Source organism: Panthera uncia, chromosome X (genome assembly GCF_023721935.1).
Source record: "Panthera uncia isolate 11264 chromosome X, Puncia_PCG_1.0, whole genome shotgun sequence".
NCBI classification, from domain to species: Eukaryota; Metazoa; Chordata; class Mammalia; order Carnivora; family Felidae; genus Panthera; species Panthera uncia.
The window spans coordinates 70198660-70207555 of NC_064817.1; the positions used below are offsets into that span (position 1 = coordinate 70198660).

The following is an 8896-nucleotide window of genomic DNA, read 5'->3' on the forward strand; positions in this document are numbered from 1 at the left end:
TCATTTGAAAAGAATACACATTTTTATACATCATAGCATTCATTATGCTACATTACTAATTATATTTATAGCTTAGCAAGGCAATTAATATACAAAACTCAATTTATTTTAGATTGTTGTCCAACACATGAATAACAATCTAAGTTATTCTCTGGATTTCACACCCTTTGTACAAGCACTTGAAAGATATTTATGATCATATTTTATCTACAATAAATTCAGCTATATTATTATAAGTGATTTTTCCTACTGTACTCATCAATAACTTCAATATTGGGAATAATGATTAAGCCTCTTAATGCAATGGTTGCATTAATACATTATTCTACTTAATAAATGGTTTTGTTTTGCTGTGTTTGTTTTTTTTCTTTTTTTTAAGATGCTTTATTTCGCTTTAATTTTCTTGTATAAATCTGTGTTGGACACACCTGGAGCATGGGACCTCTGCACAGAGATTCTGGTGTGAGTCTTTACAAGATGGTCACTGAGTTCCTGATAGGGCGACTTGTTGAACACAGTCTTTTACCAGAGGTGAGGTGTGAGATTGCTGTAGGTTTTGGACATGGCATCACAAATGGCTTTGGTGAAGTTGTCCAGGGTGGCAGTGCAGCCCTTGGTCGAGGTGTAGCCATTGTCAATACCAGACATCATCAGTAGCTTCTTGGGCACAATGCCAATACCTCTGGGGCAGGGATGAAGCACACAAGCACAGAACCACAGTGGCTGGTCCATCTTGCATGGGACAGTGTGGGGTTTGCTGATGTTGTTCTCCCAGTAGCCTTGACACATGCAGTAAATGGAAAGCTTCACCAGGTTGATGGCCCCATGGATGGCAGTGGCTACATCCTTGGAACACTTAACACTCAGATCGACATACCTATTGTGATCTCAATGGCAACAAGTGCCTTGAACCTGGTCCACTGGCCATCATGGATCTGCTTTTGCACAAGCCTAATCTTTAAAACTTCATCCTTGAGGGATGCATCAGGAAAAAGTCAATGATCTCAGATTCCTTGAAAGGCAGGGAGAAGAGATAGCTCTCCTCCAGGGACTTGATCTTCATGTCCTTGTTCAGGTGGCACAGCTTGGTGACAGGATCCACTCCTTGTCCTTGGCACTACTTAGTAAACGTTATGGTTATTGAATTTTAATTGTATTTAATACCATTCTTTAAGACAACATGGACTAATATAATTATATTTCATTCCAAATTTCCAATTATGCTCCTTTGTACCAATTCATAAGATGCCATTCTTCATTTATTGAAAGTCACTCCATTCTACCAATTCATTTAGTTCCTATTTTATTCAGGAAATCATTATTAGCTATTATTAACTCATCATAATATCACAGCTACTTACACTTATTCACTGCATTTTTACAAACTATGTACAATTTTATGAGCATTTTAGAATGGCTGTATATATTTACAATAAGTAAAAATGACAAAACCTAACCAGTATGTTTCTTATCAACTTGTAGCTTCGACCCCATCAGATAGAAATATTTTCTTTAAAAGAGTAGTCATCCTCTTGAGAAACTCAATTATACCCCTATTCTCAAACCAACAATTGTTCTCAGAGATTTTCCTTTAAGTGAGGTCTAAAGGACTTGGACCTGCAGTTTCCTTTTGGCAGGAAATAGTCATACAGGCATTAGCCCAGGGTTTCTCTGTAAATTCCACTTTCTTCATGGTTTAAATATTACTTGATTTTATGTATAGTATAACTCTTTTTTTTTTTTGGTGAATTCATCTTTCAACATTTGGGTCTCTTATTTAGTATGCACATTAACCACCATCATTGGTCACTAGGCTTGGCCTGTCGTAGACTCTAAGTCTAAAGTTCTTTTTTGACCAGCAAAAGAGAGGATGCAGGATTGAAGCAAGAGATGGCTAATGTCCAGGAAAAGACAAGAGCCCCAAATAAGGGTCCTTGCCTCATATTTATTCAGATCAGAAGGCTTACAAACGTGATGGGAGTGTACAAAGAGACAAAGAAACTGTGGACATTAACTTGGGGGCATGAGGGAAGAGGGGGGTTTTGAAGATATACAGTGTTTGGGGTTTGGGTCAATATAAAACAAAATCCTGACGCTGGGAAAATGGGTAGATGGTTGGTAATGGCAGACAGGAGGTTCCATGCCTGTTTTATCTTAGCTAGACTAGGGGATGAGACAGATAGGGGAAATAACCTCAGGGTCAATAAGGCATCTTTTGTTTTGTTAACCATTTCCACTCTGGGCTGCTTTGCCTGCAGTGCAGCAGTCCATAGTCCAATTTACCAATAGTCTAATTCACTAACTTGGCCCTATCCTCCTGTGAAAGCAGCTTTTCTGCAATAGTATTTCCATTTTTAATTTTCATGTATCAACAGAGCTCAGAGACTGTGACTAAAAGGAAAATATCAGCACCCATAAGAATGTTCTAAGACTAAAAAAAAAAAAAAGAATGTTCTAAGACTGATTTAATAAGAGCCAGAATCCAGATAAATTTCAGTCAGCCTGCTGAGAGAGAAATTTGCAAAAGGCAAATTAGAATATCTCATTATGTAACTGCTCATCTCATTTTGTAATATTTGAATACTGTTCTACTTTGATCTTGATTTGCCAATGTGTATCTCAATGTTTCAAATATTTTATTCACGATTAAACTCAAAACATGGGGGGGAGTTCCACACTGATATGTCATAGTGATATTTTCATCTGTAAAGTGGTAATACAGTCTTCTGGGAATTTTATCGATATTAATCACCAAATACAATATTACAAGCTGAATTATTTTAATGGTTATCACAAATTTAATCCAATCAACAACATCACTAGCACACAGATTGTGAATAAAAATTGAAAAAGGGAAATAATACATTAATTTCAATTTCAGTTAATATTACTTACTAGCCTTAAGCCCTCAATGTTAAGATAAGAATTTATTATAAAAAATTACTTATACCAAAGTTTAATTAAATAATTATGAGAAAGATACATGCTCATGCATGCATGTTGCCAGTAAACCCAGAGGACTAATTTGTTGTCCTAACAAATAACATGTTTTGTGAACAAAGTTTACTGAATTTCATATTCTTGAATTTATTAACCATGAACTTCAACTGTACACAATTATATGGTCTAAAAATGTCATTAAAAGGTGAGTCTACACTTGATTCACGTTTATTCCACAAAACATCAACTTAAAATACTTCAGGGGTGCCTAGGTGCCTCAGTAATTTGAGCATCTGACTCTCAGTTTTGGCTCAGGTCATGGTCTCAGGGATCATGTGATTGATCCCTGCATTGGGCTCTGTGCTAACAGTGCGGAGCCTGCTTGGGATTCTTTCTCCCCTATCTCTCTGCTCTCCCACCCTCTAAATAAATAAATAAATAAATAAATAAATAAATAAATAAATTTAACTGTATATATATATATATAAGGATCCTGGGAAGATGGAGGCGTAGGAGGACGCTGGGCTCACAGCGTATCCTGCTGATCACTTAGATTCCACCTACACCTGCCTAAATAACCCAGAAAACCACCAGAAGACTAGCAGAATGGAGTCTCCGGAGCCAAGCACAGATGAGAGGTCCACGGAAGAGTTTAAGAAGGGTGGAGGGGTGGTGATGCTCCACGGATTGGCAGGAGGGAGCTGGGGTGGAGGGGCAGCCAACCGGCCAGGCAGAGCCCCCGAGTTTGGCTTGCAAGAGCAGAGAGGCCAGATGGAGTCTGTTCCCAGAGCAAGCAGGACTTGACATCTGGAAGGTTACAAGCTAATAGGTCTGCTTGGAGAACAGGAGGCCTGGAGGAAAATGGGAGGGAGAGTTGTTGAGCCCCGGACAACAGAGTCCAGTTCAGCGGGGAACAAAGGCGATCGCCAGTGCCATCTGCCTCGCCCATCCCCCAGCCAAAATCCCAAAGGGAACTAGTTCCTGCCAGGGAACTTGCTTGCACCGCTCAAACACCCAAAGCTGTGCTTCTGCCTATCCATCCCTCAGGCGGGTCTGACCCCCTCCTGGTGCAGCAGGGCCCCTTCCAAAGCGGATCTCGAAAGGAAAAGGGAGCTGAGCCTGCCCCTCTGGCTCCCGTGCACCTTGCCTATCCACCCCAGCTAATACGCCAGATCCCCAGCACCACAAGCCTGGCAGTGTGCAAGTAGCCTAGATGGACCACACTACCCCACCATGAATCCCGCCCCTAGGAGAAAGGGGAAGAGAAGGCACACACCAGTCTGACTGTGGCCCCAGCGGTGGGCTGAGGGCAGACATCAGGTCTGACTGCGGCCCCACCCAACACCGCAATTTATTCAAGATAGCACAATGGAACTGCCCCTCAGTCCTGCACAACTCCAGGGACTATCCAAAATGACGAAACGGAAGAATTCCCCACAGAAAAACGTCCAGGAAATAACAACAGCTAATGAACTGATCAAAAATGATTTAAACAAAATAACAGAAAGTGAATTTAGAATAATAGTCATAAAACTAATCGCTAGGCTTGAAAACAGTATAAAGGAGAGCAGAGAATCTCTTGCTACAGAGATCAAGGGACCAAGGAACAGCCAGGAAGAGGTAAAAAATGCTATTAATGAACTGCAAAATAAAATGGAGACAACCATGGCTCGGGTTGAAGAGGCAGAGGAGAGAATAGGTGAACTAGAAGATAAAATAATGGAAAAAGAAGAAGCTGAGAAAAAGAGAGATAAAAAAATCCAGGAGTATGAGGGGAAAATTAGAGAACTAAGTGACACACTAAAGAGAAATAATCTACGCATAATTGGTATTCCAGAGGAGAAAGAGAGAGGGAAAGGTGCTGAAGGTGTACTTGAAGAAATAATAGCTAAGAACTTCCCTGATCTGGGGAAGGAAAAAGACATTGAAATCCAAGAGGAACAGAGATCTCCCTTCAGACGTAACTTGAATCGATCTTCTGCAAGACATATCATAGTGAAACTGGCAAAATACAAGGATAAAGAGAAAATTCTGAAAGCAGCTAGAGATAAATGTGCTCTAACATATAAACGGAGACCTATAAGACTCGTGACCGATCTCTCTACTAAAACTTGGCAGGCCAGAAAGGAATGGCAGGAGATCTTCAGTGTGATGAACAGAAAAAAAATATGCAGCCAAGAATCCTTTATCCAGCAAGTCTGTCATTTTGAATAGAAGGAGAGATAAAGGTCTTCCCAAACAAACAAAAACTGAAGGAATTCATCACCACTAAACCAGCCCGACAAGAGATCCTAAGGGGGATCCTGTGAGACAAATACCAGAGACACCACTACAAACATGAAACCTATGGACATCACAATGACTCTAAACCCATATCTTTCTAGAATAACACTGAATGTAAATGGACTAAATGCGCCAACCAAAAGACATAGGGTATCAGAATGGATATAAAAACAAAACCCATCTATTTACTGTCCACAAGAGACTCATTTTAGACCTGAGGACACCTTCAGATTGAGAGTGAGGGGATGGAGAACTATTTATCATGCCACTGGAAGTCAAAAGAAAGCTGGAGTAGCCATACTTATATCAGACAAACTAGACTTTAAATTAAAGGCTAAAACAAGAGATGAAGAAGGGCATTATATAATAATCACAGGGTCTATCCATCAGGAAGCGCTAACAATTATAAATGTCTATGCGCCGAATATAGGAGCCCCCAAATATATAAAACAATTACTCACAAACATAAGCAACCTTATTGATAAGAATGTGGTAATTGCAGGGGACTTTAACACTCCACTTACAACAATGAATAGATCATCTAGACACACGGTCAAAAAAGAAACAAGGGCCCTGAATGATACATTGGATCAGATGGACTTGACAGATATATTTAGAACTGTGCATCCCAAAGCAACAGATATACTTTTCTTCTCGAGTGCACATGGAACATTCTCCAAGATAGATCACATACTGGGTCACAAAACAGCCCTTCATAAGTATACAAGAATTGAAATCATACCATGCATACTTTCAGACCACAATGCGATGAAGCTTGAAATCAACCACAGGAAAAAGTATGGAATACCTCCAAAAGCATGGAGGTTAAAGAACACCCTACTGAAGAATGAATGGGTCAACCAGTCAATTAGAGAAGAAATTAAAAAATATATGAAAACAAATGAAAATGAAAATACAACAATCCAAACGCTTTGGGATGCAGCGAAGCTAATCCTGAGAGGAAAATACATTGAAATCCAGGCCTATCTCAAGAAACAAGAAAAATCCCAAATACAAAATCTAACAGCACACCTAAAGGAAATGGAAGCAGAACAGCAAAGACAGCCTAAACAGCAGAAGAAAAGAAATAATAAAGATCAGAGCAGAAATAAACAATATAGAATCTAAAAAACCTGTAGAGCAGATCAACGAAACCAAGAGTTGGTTTTTTTGAAAAAATAAACAAAATGGATAAACCTCTAGCCAGGCTTCTCAAAAAGAAAAGGGAAATGACCCAAATAGATAAAATCATGAATGAAAATGGAATTATTACACCCAATCCCTCAGAGATACAAGCAATTATCAGGGAATACTATGAAAAATTATATGCCAACAAATTGGACAACCTGGAATAAATGGACAAATTCCTAAACACCCACATACTTCAAAAACTCAATCAGGAGGAAATAGAAAGCTCGAACAGACCCATAACCAGAAAGAAATTGAATCAGTCATCAAAAATCTCCCAACAAATAAGAGTCCATGGTTCAACAGTTGCAAATCAATCAATGTGATAAATCACATTAATCAAAGAAAAGATAAGAACCATATTATCCTGTCAATCGATGCAGAAAAGGCTTTTAGCAAAATTCAGCTACCTTCCTTAATAAAAACCTTCGAGAAAGTCGGGATAGAAGTAACATACTTAAAGATCATAAAAGCCATTTATGAAAAGCCCACAGCTAACATTATCCTCAATGGGGAAAAACTGAGACTTTTTCCCTGAGATCAGGAACATAATAGGGATGTCCACTCTCACCGCTGTTGTTTAACATAGTGTTGGAAGTGCTAGCATCAACAATCAGACAACAAAAGGAAATCAAAGGCATCAAAATTGGCAAAGATGAAGTTAAGATTTCACTTTTTGCAGATGACATGATATTATACATGGAAAATCCGATAGACTCCACCAGAAGTCTGCTAGAACTAATACATGAATTCAGCAAAGTTGCAGGATACAAAATCAATGTACAGAAATCAGTTGCATTCTTATACACTAACGATGAAGCAACAGAAAGACAAATAAAGAAACTGATCCCATTCACAATTGCACCAAGAAGCATAAAATACCTAGGAATAAATCTAACCAAAGATGTAAAAGATCTGTATGCTGAAAACTATAGAAAGCTTATGAAGGAAATTGAAGAAGCTATAAAGAAATGGAAAAACATTCCGTGCTCATGGATTGGAAGAATAAATATTGTCAAAATGTCAATACTACCCAAAGCTATCTACACACTCAATGCAATCCCAATCAAAATGGCACCAGCATTCTTCTCAAAACTAGAACAAGCAATCCTAAAATTCATATGGAACCACAAAAGGCCCTGAATAGCCAAAGTAATTTTGAAGAAGAAGACCAAAGCAGGAGGCATCACAATCCCAGACTTTAGCCTCTACTACAAAGCTGTCATCATCAAGACAGCATGGTATTGGAACAAAAACAGACACATAGACCAATGGAGTAGAATAGAAACCCCAGAACTAGACCCACAAACGTATGGCCAACTCTTCTTTGACAAAGCAGGAAAGAACATCCAAGGGAAAAAAGACAGTCTCTTTCACAAATGGTGCTGGGAGAACTGGACAGCAACATGCAGAAGGTTGAAACTAGACAACTTTCTCACACCATTCACAAAAGTAAACTCAAAATGGATAAAGGACCTGAATGTCAGACAGGAAACCATCAAAACTCTAGAGGAGAAAGCAGGAAAAGACCTCTCTGACCTCAGCCGTAGCAATTTTTTACTTGACACATTCCCAAAGGCAAGGGAATTAAAAGCAAAAATGAACTACTGGGACCCTATGAAAATAAAAAGCTTCTGCACAGCAAAGGGAACAACAACAAACTAAAAGGCAACCAACGGAATGGGAAAAGATATTTGCAAATGACACATCGGACAAAGGGCTAGTATCCAAAATCTATAAAGAGCTCACCAAACTCCACACCCGAAAAACAAATAACCCAGTGAAGAAATGGGCAGAAAATATGAATAGACACTTCTCTAAAGAAGACATCCGGATGGACAACAGGCACATGAAAAGATGCTCAACGTCACTCCTCATCAGGGAAATACAAATCAAAACCACACTCAGATATCACCTCACGCCAGTCAGAGTGGCCAAAATGAACAAATCAGGAGACTATAGATGCTGGCGAGGATGTGGAGAAATGGGAACCCTCTTGCACTGTTGGTGGGAATGCAAATTGGTGCAGCTGCTGTGGAAAACAGTGTGGAGGTTCCTCAGAAAATTAAAAATAGACCTACCCTATGACCCAGCAATGGCACTGCTAGGAATTTACCCAAGGGATACAGGAGTACTGATGCATAGGGGCACTTGTACCTCAATGTTTATAGCAGCACTCTCAACAATAGCCAAATTATGGAAAGAGCCTAAATGTCCATCAACTGATGAATGGATGCAGAAATTATGGTTTATATATACAATGGAGCAGTACATGGCAATGAGAAAGAATGAAATATGGCCCTTTGTAGCAACATTGATGGAACTGGAGAGTGTTATGCTAAGTGAAATAAGCCATACAGAGAAAGACAGATACCATATGGTTTCACTCTTATGTGGGTCCTGAGAAACTTAACAGAAACCCATGGGGGAGGGGAAGGAAAAAAAAAAGAGGTTAGAGTGGGAGAGAGCCAAAGCATAAGAGACT

The 8896-nt window shown here is 39.3% G+C and overlaps 1 pseudogene; it reads right to left on the reverse strand.

Annotated features, from left to right (window-relative positions):
* Nucleotides 1-384: 384 nt before the first annotated feature.
* The window catches only part of LOC125931341 (40S ribosomal protein S2-like), a 60549-nt pseudogene continuing 52037 nt past the window's right edge, over nucleotides 385-8896 (reverse strand).